Below are 18,431 nucleotides of genomic sequence, written 5' to 3'. Positions count from 1 at the left end.
AGCTATGGTCTGATATAGAAAGGGGATTTTCGTTTCAAGGTCCACCACGTGTTCAATCTTGAAAGACTCAAGGGATACTTGGACATTGGAAAGCATAGTCCTATAGTAGTTGATAGGTGGCAGTGGGTATTACAACTAGGTCCAACCTATGCTCTCATATAGCAAAGAGGCTTTAGTTTCAAGGTCCACCACTTGTCCAACCTTGCTTCCATTAAAGAAATGAGGGGCTATGTAAACATTGGCAAGCAAGGTAGCAAGGTCCTAAGGTGTTTCACCTTGGATATTGGGCATTATAACTAGGTCCACCACTTGTCCAAGCTATGGTCTGATATAGAAAGGGGATTTTCGTTTCAAAGTCCACCACGTGTTCAACCTTGAAAGACTCAAGGGATACTTGGACATTGGAAAGCATAGTCCTATAGTAGTTGATAGGTGGTAGTGGGTATTACAACTAGGTCCAACCTATGCTCTCATATAGCAAAGAGGATTTGGTTTCAAGGTCCACCACTTGTCCAACCTTACTTCCATTAAATAAATGAGGGGCTACGTAAACATTGGCAAGCAAGGTAGCAAGGTCTTAAGGTATTTCACCTTGGATATTGGGCATTATAACTAAGTCCACCACTTGTCCAAGCTATGCTCTGATATAAAAAGGGGATTTTCGTTTCAAGGTCCACCACGTGTTCAACCTTGAAAGACTCAAGGGATACTTGGACATTGGAAAGCATAGTCCTATAGTAGTTGATAGGTGGCAGTGGGTATTACAACTAGGTCCACCACTTGTCCAACCTATGCTCTAATATAGCAAGGATGCTTTGGTTTCAAGATCCACCATAATTTCCAACCTTGCTTCCATTAATATAGCAAGGAGGATTTGGTCTCAAGGTTCACCACTTGTCCAACCTATGCAAACCTTTTCCATGTTGTAGCATGATTTTTTGTTTGAAGAGTATTTTTCTATAACTATGGATTTAACAATGTAATCTTTTTCACTTACAGGATGGACTTTGAATCTGGGGAGAAAGTACATATGATACTTGACAATGAAATTGTTGGTATTGGCTGTGTGTGTAGAACAGATCCAGATTCCACTTGTGGTGGTACAAAGATAGGGAAATGTCTCCATACTAGTGGAGGAATGCTTGAAGGATGTGGTCCTACCTTTTCCTACAATGGATACTTCATCTATCCAAGGCTCATTATGGAGTGATGTTCGATGGTCAAAGCTTCTTTTGCAATCTTTTGTATTAAATGGGAACTTAATTGATCCACAAGAAAGCTACAATGGTGATGAAGAACATGATCATTCTGATCCTCTAGTTACAGATGCAATACCTATGACAAGCCCAGAATTTGAAGCAATGATTCGAGAGTCTTGGAGAAATCAGAGGGTCCTTTTAAAAGATGACACAATGATGCATTCCATAAATGAAGGGACCATCTTATATGTATTTCCACATGATTATGTCAACTTTCAGGAACTTGGTCCTGATTGTGTGGGTGTGGGTATTGAAAGAGAAAATGCAAGCATTGATGATGTGGCTGAAGTGGTTGAAGTGGGTAGCATCACTTTGCTAAAGTGGCCCATCAAGCAGACAACAATGTTGAATGGGAGCCCATTACAATGATTTGTTCCTGTTGATGGCATGCATGCTACATATGAGGATGTATCCAACGATGAAAATGTTGGAAAAAAACTTGATGGGAGTAATGTTGTCCAGTTGTCAAGGAAGGGACGATACACTTTCATGAACAGGACTCAAAAATCAAAAGCAGCACCAGCTTCGACTTTTTACCTTTCAAACAAATCAATTCAAAGGGTATCATGCATTGATTGTTGTGCACAAAAATGTTGCCAGTTTGCAGATCGTGATATGGTGACAAGGTTACGACAACAGTTTTGGGGAGAGTCTCAAAAATCACGCACTAATTATGTTTATGATGTTCTTTCTATATGTTATCAGAAAGATGAGAAGTCACGATACCAATTCAGGCTAAATGGCTCTATTGTTTGTTGTAGAGCATGGTATGAGCTACATGGAATACCAAAGACATCATTTTATCGATACAAGGAGAACTTTGAAAATGGTGTGCGCCAATATGTACATGGGAACACATGTACATTGAGAAGGGGACTTCAACATACTAGTTTAGCAAGAGCACTACTAAATGAGTTTGTGGAAAAAAACTCTAAGAAGATGCCACATAGAAGTAGAACACTGCTAGATGGCTCAAGAGAGACTCAATTGGTGATTCCATCAACATACAAACAAGTGGACATTTTATGTGAAATCAACACGACACTTGACCAAATGGGCTATGAAAAGAAGCTATCCCAATCTTCTTTTGGTAGAATTTGGAACAAAGAGTACCCACATGTCACTTTAACAAAGACGAGTGAGTTCTCTAAGTGCAATATCTGTAGCTCAATCAAGGCAAGGTTAGAAGCTAAACCTTCTCTTGAAGAGAGAGTTCTTCTCTTGAGGGAGAGAGAAGTTCACATGGCACAACAAAAGAGTTGCAGAAGCCTATATTATGCATGGCGCACGTATTCAGAAACTCAACCACAAAAATATATATGCATAATCCATGATAAGATGGATCAAAAGAAAACTGCCATTCCTAGATTATGCATTGTTCCCAAGGGTGTGGATTCAGGATATAATCTGCAGTTGGCATTGATTGGCATGATCACTCATGGACATGGAGAAGGTCATTACGGACACTTTGTCTTGAATGGTTTGTCGCCAGCTGATCCAAATCTTACAATTGGCTCAATTGCTAATTGTTTACATAACCTAGAGAGGATAGATAAGCATCCTCTTGGTGATCTAGTAACAAATGGACTTCCAAGGAGCAATATTTCACTACTACATGCTTTGAACTCAAGGGATGCTTTGGACTACCATAACTTGAGTGATGGAAAAGATCCCATTGTGCAGTCGTCAGAAATTGCAGAAGAGGAATTGGGGTCAACATTTCGCAGATTGCCAGAGAACTTGTTGCTACAATTGGATAATTGTGCAGGGGAAAACAAAAATCGATACTTATTTGCCTATTTGCCAATGCTTGTTGCAAGGGGTGTTTTCAAAACCATCCAGCTGGGATTTTTAATTGTTGGGCATACACATGAGGACATAGACGCCATGTTTAGTAGGTTTTCAGAGAAGCTGAGAGTTACACAAACCTATACTTTGCCACATTTGATGGATACATTACGAAACAACTCATCTTCATCTCCAGCTCCATTTTTTCTCACAAAGATCCCCGATTTCAAGCAATATTGTGATGGCTATCTTTGTGATGGACAAGACATAGTTGTTGGACATTCCAAACTGCTTTAGTTCAGGTTCTTTATGCAGGATGAGACACCAATGATGCAATATAAGGCACATGTAGGTGTATCAAGTTGGAGTGGAAGTATTCGCCTTTGGAAAACAGACACAGAAGGCAAGCCAATGTTACCACATGGAGATCCACCTCTAGTACAAATGGCGGAGTATGTCAAGGCCCACGAAGAAGTCATTTTGGGGATAAAGAACTATATAAAATTTTGGAAAAATTTAGGGAATGGTTCAAGTATTCCGCGATATTATAGACCCGTGATAGATTATTGGAGTAAGTTAATTGAAGAGATTGGAAAAGCAATCATATCAGAGGGAGTCTTGTATGAAATGTTTTGGCCAAAAACTCAAGAATATTCTCACCTACAAAGCACTACAATGAATTAGCAACAAGGAGCAGAAAGATTCCTAGGCCTTGAAGAGTTGAACAATCATTTTTGTGGGCCTCAACGAGATAGGCCAAGGAAAGAGTTTGACCCTATGTCTGATGTGCACCAAGGTGACTTTCTTATGCTTGTTCCGAGTGACACAGAAATCTATCCAGTGTGGCGTGCAATGGCTTTATCTGACATTGATAATGAGCCTACATCACCAAACTACAGAAAACTCTTGATTCAATATTGGGCACCTTGCGCGAGAAAAAGTGGGATGACAGATACTCAAGCTTACAGCAATTGATGGAAGGGTTATTAGGCTGTCAACTATAAGGACCCACAAGTGTGGGAAACTGTAGATGCAATTGTTTGGACCTGGAGACCCAACAAAGAAGGACCATTTTCTAGAATAAAGATTCCAGAAAGGCATGCTCTAAAAGCCAAAGAAGGCCTCACTCGTGCACATCAACCACACTTGGATCAAAGTTCAGATATGGTATCAAATGTGGAGTAGAATTATGTGGAGCTTCTATTGTGACTATACTAGTCAGTTTGTAAACAAAATCTTTTTTGTATCTTCCTTTGTTTTATGTAATTTATAGTTATTATTCAAATCCATGTGTTGTACATCCTCTTGACTTTTGGTGTTTATCAACACCACAATCCTATGAGATTTTCACTTTATTTACTAACCACAAACCTCAATTTTTCCCACTTTAAGTGGAAAATTCCCAAATTACATGAATTTAGTCGATTTGGAGATTCCCATAATGTGAGATTTTTACCAAAATACCTAATATGGTCTTATTATGTGAGGAGATGTACATCTTTCTCGTAAGATACTCCTTCTTCCTCTCAATCTACTCTCATACCCTGCTAGCTCTCACCATCTTCAAAGGTGTGTGAGGTCTTGGGTCTGAGACCGGGGATAATTGATGTTGTGTTTGCTAAGTGTTTTGCTTAGTGCATGAAGCTTTCATCTTCATTGCACTAGCTAGTCTTGAAGGAACACAAAGAATTGTATTGTACAATGTCTCTCTTGATGGGAGAAACCATAATACAAAGCCTTTTGGAGGGGGGACCGGCTCCATGCAAATCCGGTCCTCAACTGTTGTCAATAGCTTAATTTCTCTCTCTTTTGAAAGTATTGTTCATGCTATCTAACTAGGTGTTATGCTTTTTGTTGCTCTCTCCACCCAAGCACTCTTGTAATTCTCATTAGGAATCTATTCTAATGAAATGCCCACTATGTTCATGCTAATTTCCACTACACACAAGTTATTAGGCCATTAAATGTTACATTGGTATCAGAGCACAAGGTTTCTCTTTTCTTGCTCAAGAAGGGAGGTCCTCAAGCTAGCTATAAATGGTTGGTATTATTAATTTCCTGCTGTGAGTAAGTAACCACTATTGAGCTATTAGAAGATTGACAGGAGGCGGTGCTGTTTTGGTGTTGAAAGACCCTCTTTTCTATTCCTTGCAATTAATGGTATTCGAGTCGCGGGTACAGTAGCTTGAGTGCTTTTTCTAAAGGGGTAAAGAGGAGTAGCAACTAGGGCTTGAAGTGCCAAATTACACCTAAAAGTTGTTAGAATGGCTGACAATAGTAAAGAGAGTGAAATTAATGTTGATAACTTTAATTTTGCTAATGAGCAAGCTACTAAGGATGCTTCGATGCTTGTTAACTATCTTGTTTCTAGGCTTCAACAAGCCATGGGCAATCCATCTCTCCAAAGTGAAGTGCAACGATATCTCCGTGCTCACAGGATTCTCCAAGCTCATCACCATGATGAGAGAACACCTAGGAAGCCTCCTTGTGAGACTACCAAAAGAGATCTCTCTCCGATTCGGGAAGAAGAAGAGAATCCATACGAAGGGCTCAAGAATTTACTTCTTGATGATGCATCTCCTTCCCAAAGAAGAACTCAAGAGCCTCCACCGAAGGAACGAGAAAGAAGTGAGTCTCCCGCCACCTCGGCGGAGATGGCTCCACGAAGACGGCAGGCTAAACGCTCTCCATCACCACCAAAGCGGAGAAGATCATCTCACCCTTCTCTACACCATAATTCAAAGAGGGATGATAAAAAGCAAGAGAAGAAAAAGGCAAGAAAGAGGACACCCTCTTCTCCATCTTCTTCATCCTCTTCCTCTTATGAAAGTGATGGTGAAGACGACGAAGATCAAGACAAGAAAAAGGCGAGAAAGAGGTCACCCTCTTGTCCACCTTCTGAAGAAAGTGATGGTGCAACCTTTGAACCATAAAAAAGAAGAGGCCATAGGAAATCCTATTCCGCATGGAAGAGGTCGTCCAAGCTGAAGAAATTCAAAGAGGGAGGGAAGAGCATCTCTTTCCTTACCTATGATGGTACCTTTGGTGCTACGGACAAAGTCTTGGCCTTTATCCAACAGTTCGATGTGGCGTTTGGAGATGAGGGCTTCACGGAGTCCTCTAAGCTACGCCATGTAGCTATGCACTTTCAAAAGTCCGCCAGGCAATGGTGGTCTAGCCTACGAGCCAACAGTGAAGCTCCATGAACATGGAAAGCTTTAAGAGCTTCCATTATGAAGCAGTTTTTGGCCATCGATGCCAAAGACAAAGTACTCACCGAATGGCGAAGCTTAAATCTCTCTCCCTATGAATACATCCAGAAATAAAGTTTTGGGACCTACAACTCAAAGCCACTGTCTTCAAAAAGTTGGATCTTGGAGAGCAAAAGCGACAATTTTATGCGCGCTTAACCGAAGAAATGGCAGAGTATGTCAACTCCCAAAGGCCACGTACCATATCGGCGGTAATACACCATACTATGGTGGCCTCTCGAATCAATTTCCAAACGGGGGATAAAAGAAATAATAAGCCCATGGAAAACAAGGGTTCCAACGAGCCTAAGGGGAAGGACAATGTCCAAAATTCTCCTAAGGGCAACTCCAATAAAGCTAAAGAGAAGGGAGTTTACAAAGGTAGAAACAAACTCTCTCCTGAAGAGCTTGAGCGTTATCGCAAGGATAACCGGTGTTTCAAGTGCGGCAAACAAGGGCATGCGTACCGTGCTTGTCCCCAAAAGAACAACCGCCAAGATCCTCCTAGAGATTCCTTGGTTGAAATCCAAGAGGAGGAGACTCACCAAACTCACCACAAAGGATCTCCTCTATGCCATGCTTGGGGAAAGGTAAGAGAACATGATGCTTTTATTCTCTTTGACCCTAGTTCTACTCACAATTTTATATCTATAGAGTTCGACACCAAGCTAGGCATACAAGCCTACGAGATGGGAGATGTCCTACCCGCAGACAGTGCTTTCAAGGAGCAAGAAGCTTCAGTCACTCCCTTGATCGGGAAATTGAGGCTTCATGTTCAAAGCTATGTGGACAAAGAGGACTTCTTTATCTCTCCTCTCAAACATGACGATGTAATCCTAGGGGCACCATGGTTGACCGCCTGGCTTCCAATGTTAAATTTCCTGAAAGGAGAATCTCTTTTCAGTTCAGGGAAAAAGACATGTATATAGATGCTAAGGAAATGGGTAACACTATCCCCATTGTACATACACTAGCTTTCAACAAGTCAATAAAGAGCTCTATTTCCGTGTACATGATTTTTGTTAAAGATTCTCAAAATGAACCTAATGCTTTAGCAAAAGAAAATAAAAGCAACCAAAATGAATTAGAGTTATCCAATTTTCTCAAGGGGTTTCAAGATGTTTTTATTGACGACATCCCTTGTGAGCTACCTCCTAAACGAGGTAATGATGACCATGCAATTGAACTTCTTCCAAGAAGTTCACCGCCTAACAAATCTCCTTATAGAGTTTCTCAAGCTCAACAAGAGGAGATTATGAGGCAAGTGCATGAGTTAGTTGAGAAGGGCATGGTTAGGCCTAGCTCATCTCCATTTTGCTCACCGGTGCTATTATTGCAAAAGACGGCACATATTGTATGTGTATCAACTATAGAGCACTAAATAGGATCACTATCAAGACTAGGTTTCTTGTTCCACGGGTAGAAGACCTATTTGATAAGCTACAAGGATCGACCTACTTCAGTAGGATTGACCTAAAAAGTGGCTATCATCAAATATGGATAGTTGATCAAGACATTGTAAAGACTTCATTTCGCACCACATTTGGTCTTTAGGAATACATTGTCATGCCTTTTGGCTTGACTAATGCACCAGCCACATTCAACCTCTTGATGGAGAAGCTGTTCAGGCCTCATCGAACCTTCACTGGAGTGTTCTTTGATGATATTATCATCTACTCTAATTCATTAGACGAACACAAGCAACACCTCCAGGTAATATTTCAAGTTTTGAGAGAGAATAAACTTTATGTTAATCGAAAGAAAAGTGAATTTTTCTTGCAAGAGATTCAGTATTTAGGTCACATTATCTCTCAAGATGGCATCCAAATGGATCCATCAAAGTTAGAGGTAATAAAAGGATGTCCTAAACCAAGGAATCTTCATGAACTAAGAAGCTTTATAGGTATGTGTGCATACTATAGATGCTTCCTAGAAAAGTTCTCACAAATTGCGGGACCATTACATGACCTAAGAAAGAAAAGTGTTAAGTATACATGGTCTCCTAAGGAGAACAATGCTTTCGAAAAGCTTAAAGAAAAGCTTATCTCTCAACTTGTGCTTACACTACCGGATCTCTCAAAACCATTTGAGGTCCAATGTGATGCTTGTGGTGATTTCCTTGGAGCTGTTTTTCTCCAAGAAGGGCACGCCATAGGCTATGAGAGTCGAAGGCTCGACCCTGTTGAGCAAGCTCTAGGCATATATGAAAAGGAACTCCTTGCAGTTCTACATGCCTTAGACTCATGGAAGCACTATTTATTGGGGACTCCTTTCATTCTGCGAACGGATTACCAAAGTCTTAAGTACTTCATGACGCAGACCAAGCTCTCCGACAAAAAAATGAGGTGGGCAAATTTCCTTTCGCAATTTCATTTTCATATTGCTCACATTGCTGGCAAGCATAGTCAAGTAGCTGATGCACTCTCAAGACGGCCGAGAGTGAATGCGGTGTCCATAGCAACTCACAATGATCTATCTTCAATTATAGATGAGTATGCTATTGATCCCGATTTTAGAGATGTGATATCAGCCCTTGCATTAGGGAAGATAGAAGAACCATTTACTTTACAAGATGGTTATCTTCTCTATGGCAATAGACTATGTGTTACTAACTCACTACGTGAGAAAGTAATGTATGAGTCTCATGCTCCACCTTATGCGGGGCATAGAGGGATTCAGTCTACCTTAAAGGGAATTGAAACATAGTTCTATTGGCCTACCATGAAAGTGAACATACAAGAGTATGTTTCTAAATGTGTGGTTTGCCAAAAGACAAAATTTGATAGAGGGAAGCAACTTGGATTGCTTCAACCCTTGCCAATCCCTAATTCACTATGGGAGAGCATATCCATGGATTTTATCATTGGATTGCCTAAGTCTATCCATGGGAATACGGGAATATGGACGATAGTAGATAGGTTCAGTAAACAAGCTCATTTTATACCTGTCAAAAAGACTATCAAAGCCCATCAAATGGCAACCCTCTTCATTTCCCAAATTTTCAAGTACCATGGCTTGCCAATGTCCATAGTGTTGGATAGAGATCCTAGAATGACCAGTAATTCCTGGAAGGGTCTCTTTGAGAATTTAGGGACAAGACTAAACTTCTCTTCGGCCTATCATCCACAAATGGATGGCCAAAGTGAAATAGCTAACCTAACCATTCTCGATCTACTAAAAGCCTATGTAACGGAAGTAGATCAAAGATCCCAATGGGAGAAGTACTTACCCTTAGTGGAGTATGCTTACAATAACACTGTACATACTTCCACGGGAAAAGCGCCTTTCGAGGTAATTGAGGGGAGATCAAAAAGTCCCTTTCTACCTAAGGTACATGGGAAGATCTTCGCTGCAAATGAGTATAGCCGAGACCTACAAGAATCTTTTCAGAAGATTAAGGATGCTATCTCTATCTCACAGCAAAGGCAAAAGGCTACTGCAGACAAGCACAGAAGATCCCAATACTTTAAAGAAAATGACTGGGTCTTATTAAAGTTTCCCAAGGCTCGATTAAGGCACACGACGGGCAAGAATCCTACGGGACACCAAAAGTACTATGCTAAGCTAGCAAAAAGGTACTATGGTCCCTTCCAGATTCTTAGGCCAATCAATGAGATGGTCTATCAACTCAAGTTGCCCAATCATTGGCTCATACACAATGCTTTCCATGTGAGCCTATTAAAGCCTTACAAAGGAGAGCCACCTCAAGAACCAACTATTGAAGACCCACCGGAGATCGAGGACCAAGAGGAGGTGCTACAGCCCGAGTCCATTCTCCGACATGAAGACAAGGTACTAAGAGGCGGTAAGACTATCCGAAGATATCTTATTAAGTTTAAGAATTATCCTTTTGAAGATGCTAGATGGATGCAAGGCATACAATTAAAGGATAACCTAAACCTTGTCAATGCTTACAATGCTTTCCAAGAGTAAGCAAATGTACAAAATGTTAAAAATGAACAAAGTTTTTGTCTTATAAGACTCTCTTTTTCTTTATTGTGCACAAAAATAAAGTAGTATGCATGCTTAGATCAAGTTTGCAGAGACGACGTCTCCCAAACACCAAGTAGAGCTTCTCACTCTACTATGGAAGACTGATAGGAGTAATGTGCAAACATGCTTGCGGCAGCCTCAGGCTCTCAAGCTCCAAATGGACTAGTCATCAATTGTGGAATGATGTAGTAGGGTAACATAGGGATCCTCTACCCACTAAGAAAAGGACTCATGAATATGCTTTATCTTCTCTACACCATAGTCGAGGACGACTATGATTTCAAGAGAGAGGTAATGTCATAATAATCAATATCTAATTCTCCTAAATGATTTTCTCATATTAAACTGATCATTTATTGTGGGGAAGTGCTAGTGGAGAAAAAGCTAGAATATTGATTAAGCTAGCAGACCAGCCACACGACTATGATTTCAAGAGAGAGGTAATGTCATAATAATCAATATCTAATTCTCCTAAATGATTTTCTCATATTAAACTGATCATTTATTGTGGGGAAGTGCTAGTGGAGAAAAAGCTAGAATATTGATTAAGCTAGCAGACCGGCCACAATAGGGATCCAAAGGAGGGAAAATAGGGATCCAAAGGCGGGGGCCATATGCAAAAGAGCCATGTGCAACAATGGGCTGAAAAGACCCTAAGGTTCAGCCCATTAAGACTTCCAAAATGCTAAGGTTCCAAAATTCAAAGGTTGTGTCCAAAGGTCAACCTTAAGGGAATTGGATGCTTTGTGTGTGACCAAAAAAGTCTTTGTATATCCCTACATAGGAGGGGGCGAGCCTAGAATGTAGGGGATGAGAGAGAAAGCCACACACACACACACAAGATCCCTTTACACAAAGGGAATGAGGGACACATGTCAGCTCCCTAGGCCAGATGCCCACAAGGTGTGCCCAATTCCTATTGGATGTCCTTGGAGGTGGACCAATGAGAATTAGGCTAGACTAAATCTAGTCTAATTTATTTAAAAACACTTAATAAAAGAACCAATGAGAATTAGGCTAGACTAAATCTAGTTTAATTTATTTAAAAACACTTAATAAAAGAACCAATTAGAATTAAGTCTCCTAGATGACTATTGGACAGTCTCCCAAGGGGTCCAATGAGCATTCAGCAGCCCAATGGCTTGCCTGATTCCTATTGGCCAGGAGGCAAAGGGGTCCAATGAGAGTTTAGTTGAATTATTAAATTATCTCAAGCTCTCACAAAAGGGGAAAGGGGGACACATGTCAGAAGTCTATCACTTATGCTTCTTAATCATCATTGGCTTGACTTGGGGAGGCCCAATGAGGGTAGAGGAAGAGCAAATAGCAAGAGGGCTCGCCCAAGAGAGAGAGGGGGCTGAATTTTGCAAGGCATTATCACACACACACTCACACAATCTCATGTGTGAAGAAATAGAAGACTATCTCTTCCCAAGCTTTAATGGAGAGCTCATCACCTACTCCAAGCTTGTGAGATAGAAGCCTACATGGACACACTCTTGGCATGTGGATGCAAATCCAACCAAGAGCCCAGCTTCAATGCATGCTCATCTCCTCTACCATGCTAATTACTAAGCTAAGATATGTTAATATGAGTGATTATGTGAGGAGATGTACATCTTTTTCGTAAGATACTCCTTCTTCCTCTCAATCTACTCTCATACCCTGCTAGCTCTCACCATCTTCAAAGGTGTGTGAGGTCTTGGGTCGGAGACCGGGGATAATTTATGTTGTGTTTGCTAAGTGTTTTGCTTAGTGCATGAAGCTTTCATCTTCATTGCACTAGCTAGTCTTGAAGGAACACAAAGAATTGTATTGTACAATGTCTCTCTTGATGGGAGAAACCATAATACAAAGCCTTTTGGAGGGGGGACTGGAGGGGGGACCGGCTCCATGCAAATCCGGTCCTCAACTGTTGTCAATAGCTTAATTTCTCTCTCTTTTGAAAGTATTGTTCATGCTATCTAAGTAGGTGTTATGCTTTTTGTTGCTCTCTCCACCCAAGCACTCTTGTAATTCTTATTAGGAATCTATTCTAATGAAATGCCCACTATGTTCATACTAATTTCCGCTACACACAAGTTATTAGGCCATTAAATGTTACATGATTATTTATATTTTCTTTTGCTAAAGCATTAGTTTCATTTTGAGAATCTCTAACAAAATCATGCACATGGAAATAGAGCTCTTTATTGACTTATTGAAATCTTTCATGTTTACAATGGGTATGGTGTTACCCAACTCCTTAGCATCTATGTACATACCTTTTTCCTTGAACCTAAAGTAGATTTGACTTTCAGGGAATTTAACATTGGTAGCCATGCAATCAAACCATGGTGCCCCTAGGATTACATCCTCGTGCTTGAGAGGAGAGATAAAGAAGTCCTCTTTTTCCACATAGCTTTGGACATGGAGCCTCAATTTCCCAATTAAGGGAGTGACTGAAGCTTCTTGTCCCTTGAAAGCACCATTGGCGGGTAGGACATCTCCCATCTCATAGGCTTGGATGCCTAGCTTGGGGGCCAACTCTATGGATATGAAATTGTGAGTAGAACCAAGGTCAAAGAGAATAAAGTATCATGTTCTCTTAACTTTTCCCAAGCATAGCATAGAGGAGATCCTTTGTGGTGATCTTCCTCTTCTTGGATTTTGACCAAGGTAGCTCTAGGAGGCTCATTTCATGTATTCTTGTGGGGACAAGCATGATAAGCATGCCCTTGCTCCTCCCACTTGAAACAATGGTTATGTTTACGATAACGGTCAAGCTGTTCAAGAGAGATTTTATTTTTTCCTTTATAAACTCCCTTCGCCTTACTTTGTTGTTGGACATCATACTTCCCCTAAGGCTCATCATTACGATCATTGTTCTCCGTGGGCTTAAGATTTCTCTCAGCCCCTTGTTGGAAATTGATTCGTGAAGCCACCATGGTATGGTGTATGATCGCAGATATAGTGCGTGGCCTTTGGGAGTTAACATACTCCAACATATCTTCAGTTAGACCTGCACAACTTGTTGTTTTTGCTCTCCAAAATCCATCTTTTTGAAGATAGTGGATTTGAGATGTAAGTCCCAAAACTCGTGTACATATTTGTGAATAGATTTGTAGGGCGAGAGATTTAAGCTTCACCATTCTGTGAGTATCATGGGCAGCCAAAAATTGCTTCATGATGGAAGCTCTTAAAGCTTTTCATGTTCATAGAGCTTCACCATTTGCCCGTAGGCTAGACCACCATTGCCTGGAGGACTTTAGAAAATGCATAGCTACATGGTGTAGCTTAGAGGACTCCGTGAGGCCCTCATCTCCAAACTCTGCATTGAATTGTTGGATGAAGACCAAGACTTTGTCTGTAGCACCAAAGGAGCCATTGTAGGTAAGTAAATAGATGTTCTTTCCTCCCTCTTTGAACTTCTTGAGCTTGGATCACCTCTTCCACATGGAATAGGATTTCCTATGGCCTCTTCTTTTTGGTGGTTCAAAAGTTGCGCCATCACTTTCTTCATAGGAGAAAGAATTTGAAGAGAATGGAGAAGAGGGTGACCTCTTTCTCACCTTTTTCTTCCCTTGTTCCTCCTTGTTTGCACCATCAATTTCTTCATAAGAGGAAGAGGATGAAGAAGATGGAGAAGAGGGTGACCTATTTCGTGCCTTTTTCTTCTCATTCCTCTTTGAATTATGGTGTGGATAAGTTGGAGAGTGTTTTGCCCTCCGTCTTTCTGGAGCCATCTCCGCCAAGGTGCAAGGGGACTCACTTCTTTCTCGTACTTTTGGTGGGGACTCTTCAGTTCTCCTTTGGGAAGGAGATGCGTCATCAAGTAGTAGATTTTTGAGCCCTTCATATGGATCCTTTTCTTCTTCCCAAATTGAAGAGAGGCTGGCAAATCGAAGAGAGGCCTCTTTTGGATGTCTCACAGGGAGGCTTCCTAGGTAATCTCTCTTCTTGGTGGTAGTTTGGAGAATCCCATGAGCACGTATCTACCCTTTCACTTCACTTTGGAGGGATGGATTGCCCATGGTTTGTTGAAGCCTAGAAATAAGGTAGTTAACACGCATAGGGCCATCATTAGTAGCATGTTCATTAGCAAAATCAAAGCTATCAACGTTAATTTCACTCTCTTTACTGTTTTCACCCATTCTAACAACTTTTAGGTGTAACTATTTTAAAGTGTACTTTGACACTTCAAGCCCTGGTTGCTACTCCTCTGTACCCCTTTAGAAAAGCACTCAAGTTCCTATACACATGGCTCAAATATCATTAATTTTCAAGGAATAGAAGAGAGGGTCTTTCAACACCAAAATAGTATTAGCTTCTATAAAGCTTCTAGTAGGTCAATAGTGGCTATCCACTATTAAGAACATAGCTCTCAGTGGTGATTCCTCGTTATCTGCACGAAGTAGACGCATTGCAAGGCCAAAAAATCCCTATTCTACTTACTCAATTGCAATTAATAATACCAATTATTTATAGTTAGCTTGAGGACCTCTCTTCTTGAGCAAGAAAAGAGAAACCTTCTGCTCTCATACAAATGTAACATTTAATGGTCTAGTAACTTGTATGTAGCAGAAAATAACATAGACATAGTGAGCATTTCATTAGAATAGATTCCTAATGAACATAGCAAGAGTGCTTGGATAGAGAGAGCAACAAAAACATAACACCTAGTTAGATAGGCATGAACAATATTTCAAAAAGAGAGAGAAATTAAGCTTTTGACAACAGTTGAGGACCGGATTTACATAGAGCTGGTCCCCCCTCCAAAAGGCTTTTTATTATAGGTTTCCCCCATCAAGAAAGACTTTTTACAATACAATACTTTGTGTTTCTTCAATAACTTGCTGGTGCAATGAAGATGGAATTTTCAAGCACCAAGCACACTTATAAAACACAACATTAATTCCCTCATGGTATCAGACCCAAGACCTCACACACCTTCGAAGATGGTAAGAGCTAGCAGAGTATGAGAGTAGATTGAGAGGAAGAAGGAGTATTCTTATGAGAAAGAAGTATATCTCCTCACATAATCACTCAAAAAATCTTAGCATAGCTTAGTAATTAGCATGATAGAGGAGATGAGCATGCATTGGAGCTTGGATCTTGGTTGAATTTGCATCACAAAGCCAAGAGTTGTTGGTGTAGGCCTTCCTTCTCCCAAGCTTGGAGTAGATGATAAGCTTTCCATTAAAGCTTGAGAAGGAAAGGAATTCTTCTTTGCTTCACACATGAGATTGTGTGAGAGTGTGTGTGATAATGCCTTGCCAAAATCATCCCTCTCTCTCTCGTGGTCGACCCCTCTTGATTTTTACTCATGCTGGAATCCCATTGGACCTTGCAAAATGATAATTAAGAAGCATAAGTGATAGCCTTGTGACATGTGTGATAGCTTTAGATATTTAATTAATGCAATTAAATTCTCATTGGACCCCTTAGTCTTCTGGCCAATAAGAATCAGGCAAGCCATAGGGCTGTTGAATGCTCATTGGACCACTTAGTCTTATGGCCAATAGGAATCAGGCAAGCCATAGGTCTGTTGAATGCTCATTGGACCCCTTGGGAGACTGTCGAATATTCTTCTAATAATATTAATTTCTATTGGTTCTTTTATCAAGTGTTTTTTAATGAATTAAACTAAATGTACTCTAGCCTAATTCTCATGGGTCCACCTCTATGGCCATCCAATAAGATTTGAATACACCTTGGGGGCAAGTGGGCTAGGGAGATGGCATGTGTCCCCTATTCCCTTTGTGTAAGGGGAGCTTGCTAGAATGTGTGTGTGTGATTCTCTCTCATACCCTACAAGAAAGGCTCGGCCCCTCCTATCTAGGGATATGTGAAGACATTATGGTCTTCACATAAGCATCCAACTTTACCTAGATTTTGACCATTGAACATTACCTTTCAATTTGGAACCTTATCATTTTGGAAGTATTAATGGGATGAACCTTAGGGTCTTTGAAGCCCATTGTTGCACATTGCTCTTTTGAAGATGGCCCTCCCTTTGGTGGATCCCTATTTGCCCTCCTTTGGATCCCTATTGTGACCGGTCTGCCAGTTTAGCCAATATTCTAACTTTTTCTCCCCTTGCACTTCCCCATATTTTAAATGATCAGTTTAACATGAGAAAATCATTCAGGAGAATTAGATATTATTTGTTATGACAGATGTCATTATAAATTTCTTACATGGTGATCTCAAGGAAGAGATTTATATGCAGCAACCTAAAGGGTTTGTGCTAAAGGGCAAGGAACAATTGGTCTGTAAGGTTCTGAAAAGTCTCTATGGCTTGAAGCAATCATCCAAAAAATGGTATCAAAATTTTGATGAGTTTATGTGTTCCCTAGGCTATAAGTGCAGTAATGAGGATCCATGTCTTTACGTGAAAAGACAACCCAATGGACAACTTATTATCATCTTATGTAGATGACATGCTTATTGTTGGTCATTCCAAGAAGGACATTGCTAACTTGAAAACCAAGCTAAAAAGTCAATTTGACATGAAATATTTGGGTCAATCCAATCACATTTTGGGTATGCGCATCACTCGTGGCCGTAAGAAGAGGTTGTACCTTTTTCAAAAAGAGTATGTGCACAAGGTTCTTGATCGTTTCAACATGCAGAAGGGGAAGGCTTTGAGTTCTCCATTGCCTGCATATTTGAAACTTAGCAAGAACAACTGTCCCAAATCTGCTAAGGAAAAAGCTGCAATGGCTAAGGTTCCTTATGCTTTAGCTTGTGGTAGTCTCATGTATGCCATGGTGGCTACAAGACCTGACATTGCACACGTAGTGGGAGTTGTCAGCAGATTTATGTCTAACCCTGGTAAAAGGCATTTTGATGTTGTCAAGTCGATTCTCAGATACTTGAGTGGAATTACAGATACACAGTTATGCCATGGTCTTGGAGAGTCATCCATTCAGGGATTTGTAGACACTGATTATGCAGGCTGTGTTGACAAGCAACAATAGGTTGGATTTACACATTTGCTGGTTTTTCTTTTTCTTGGAGATCCGTTCTTCAAGATTGTACATCCATTTCTACCACAGAGGAAGAGAATGTTGCATTCAGTGACGCATGCAAAGAAGCTTTTTGGCTTTCTCACCGAGTGAAAGATCTTGGATTGGAGTAGTATACACCAGTTCTTCATTGTGATAGTCAAAGTGCTATTGCCTTGGCTAACAATCCAGTGTTCATTCCAGAACAAAACACATTGATGTGCTTTATCACTTCAATCATGAATGCCTGGCAAACAAGAGCCTTGATTTAGTGAATATTCCTATGTCAGAGAACATAGCAAATGCACTCACTAAAAGTCTCTCCGGCAATCAGTTTCAACATTGTCGTGAGGTGATGGACATTGGGTGAAGTGTGGTTCTCTTCTATACTTATGGTGTCCCACATTGGCCATCAAGTGGGAGAATGTTAAATGTAATGGCCATGTGGTCCACCGCCCATCAGTAATTGCTAGTAATCCTAAGTGTACAGCTATACACTTGTGTGAGCCGCTAACACAAAGTAGAGTGTGTATATTTGCACTTAAGTGCATAAGATAGAGAAGAGAGAAAGGGGTCACACAGTGTGTGTCGGATATCCCCCTACAACGTGTGTGTGTGGCTATGGTGGTGTGTGTGTGTGTATTCATCTTCCTTTTTTGTTGTGCTCTCGACTACTCTCCTTCAAAGTATTTTTTGAGGGACACATGTAAACCAATTAGAATTGAACGACCTTCACCCATATGGATTATGGATATTAAGGCCTTTAGCATGCCAAAAATAGACATGATACATTTTCATTTCAAAGTCCTCTTTTTGCACCAATTAATATCCATGATACATTATGGATATTAAGGCCTCTAGCATGCCAAAAATAGACATGATACGTTTTCATTTCAAAGTCCTCTTTTTGCACCAATTTGATAGCGGGAAAAAGAGTAGTGCAATCGGGTGGCCTCTGTACTCGTGCACACTCCACAAACCACGCCTCATGCAAACAAGCAAAGAACAAAACAAAGGGGGCACCACCCTAAATTAAGAGGTTTAGGGACCTCACACATAGTGCACATAGGCAAGTGAGACTTCTGGCATTATGATGGCATCAGAACATATGGCAAAACACATAGAAACGAAGCTTAGGGACCTTATGTAGC

This window comes from Adiantum capillus-veneris, chromosome 25 (genome assembly GCF_014529385.1).
Source record: "Adiantum capillus-veneris isolate H3 chromosome 25, ASM1452938v2, whole genome shotgun sequence".
Classification (NCBI taxonomy): domain Eukaryota; kingdom Viridiplantae; phylum Streptophyta; class Polypodiopsida; order Polypodiales; family Pteridaceae; genus Adiantum; species Adiantum capillus-veneris.
This window is presented reverse-complemented; position numbering follows the sequence as displayed.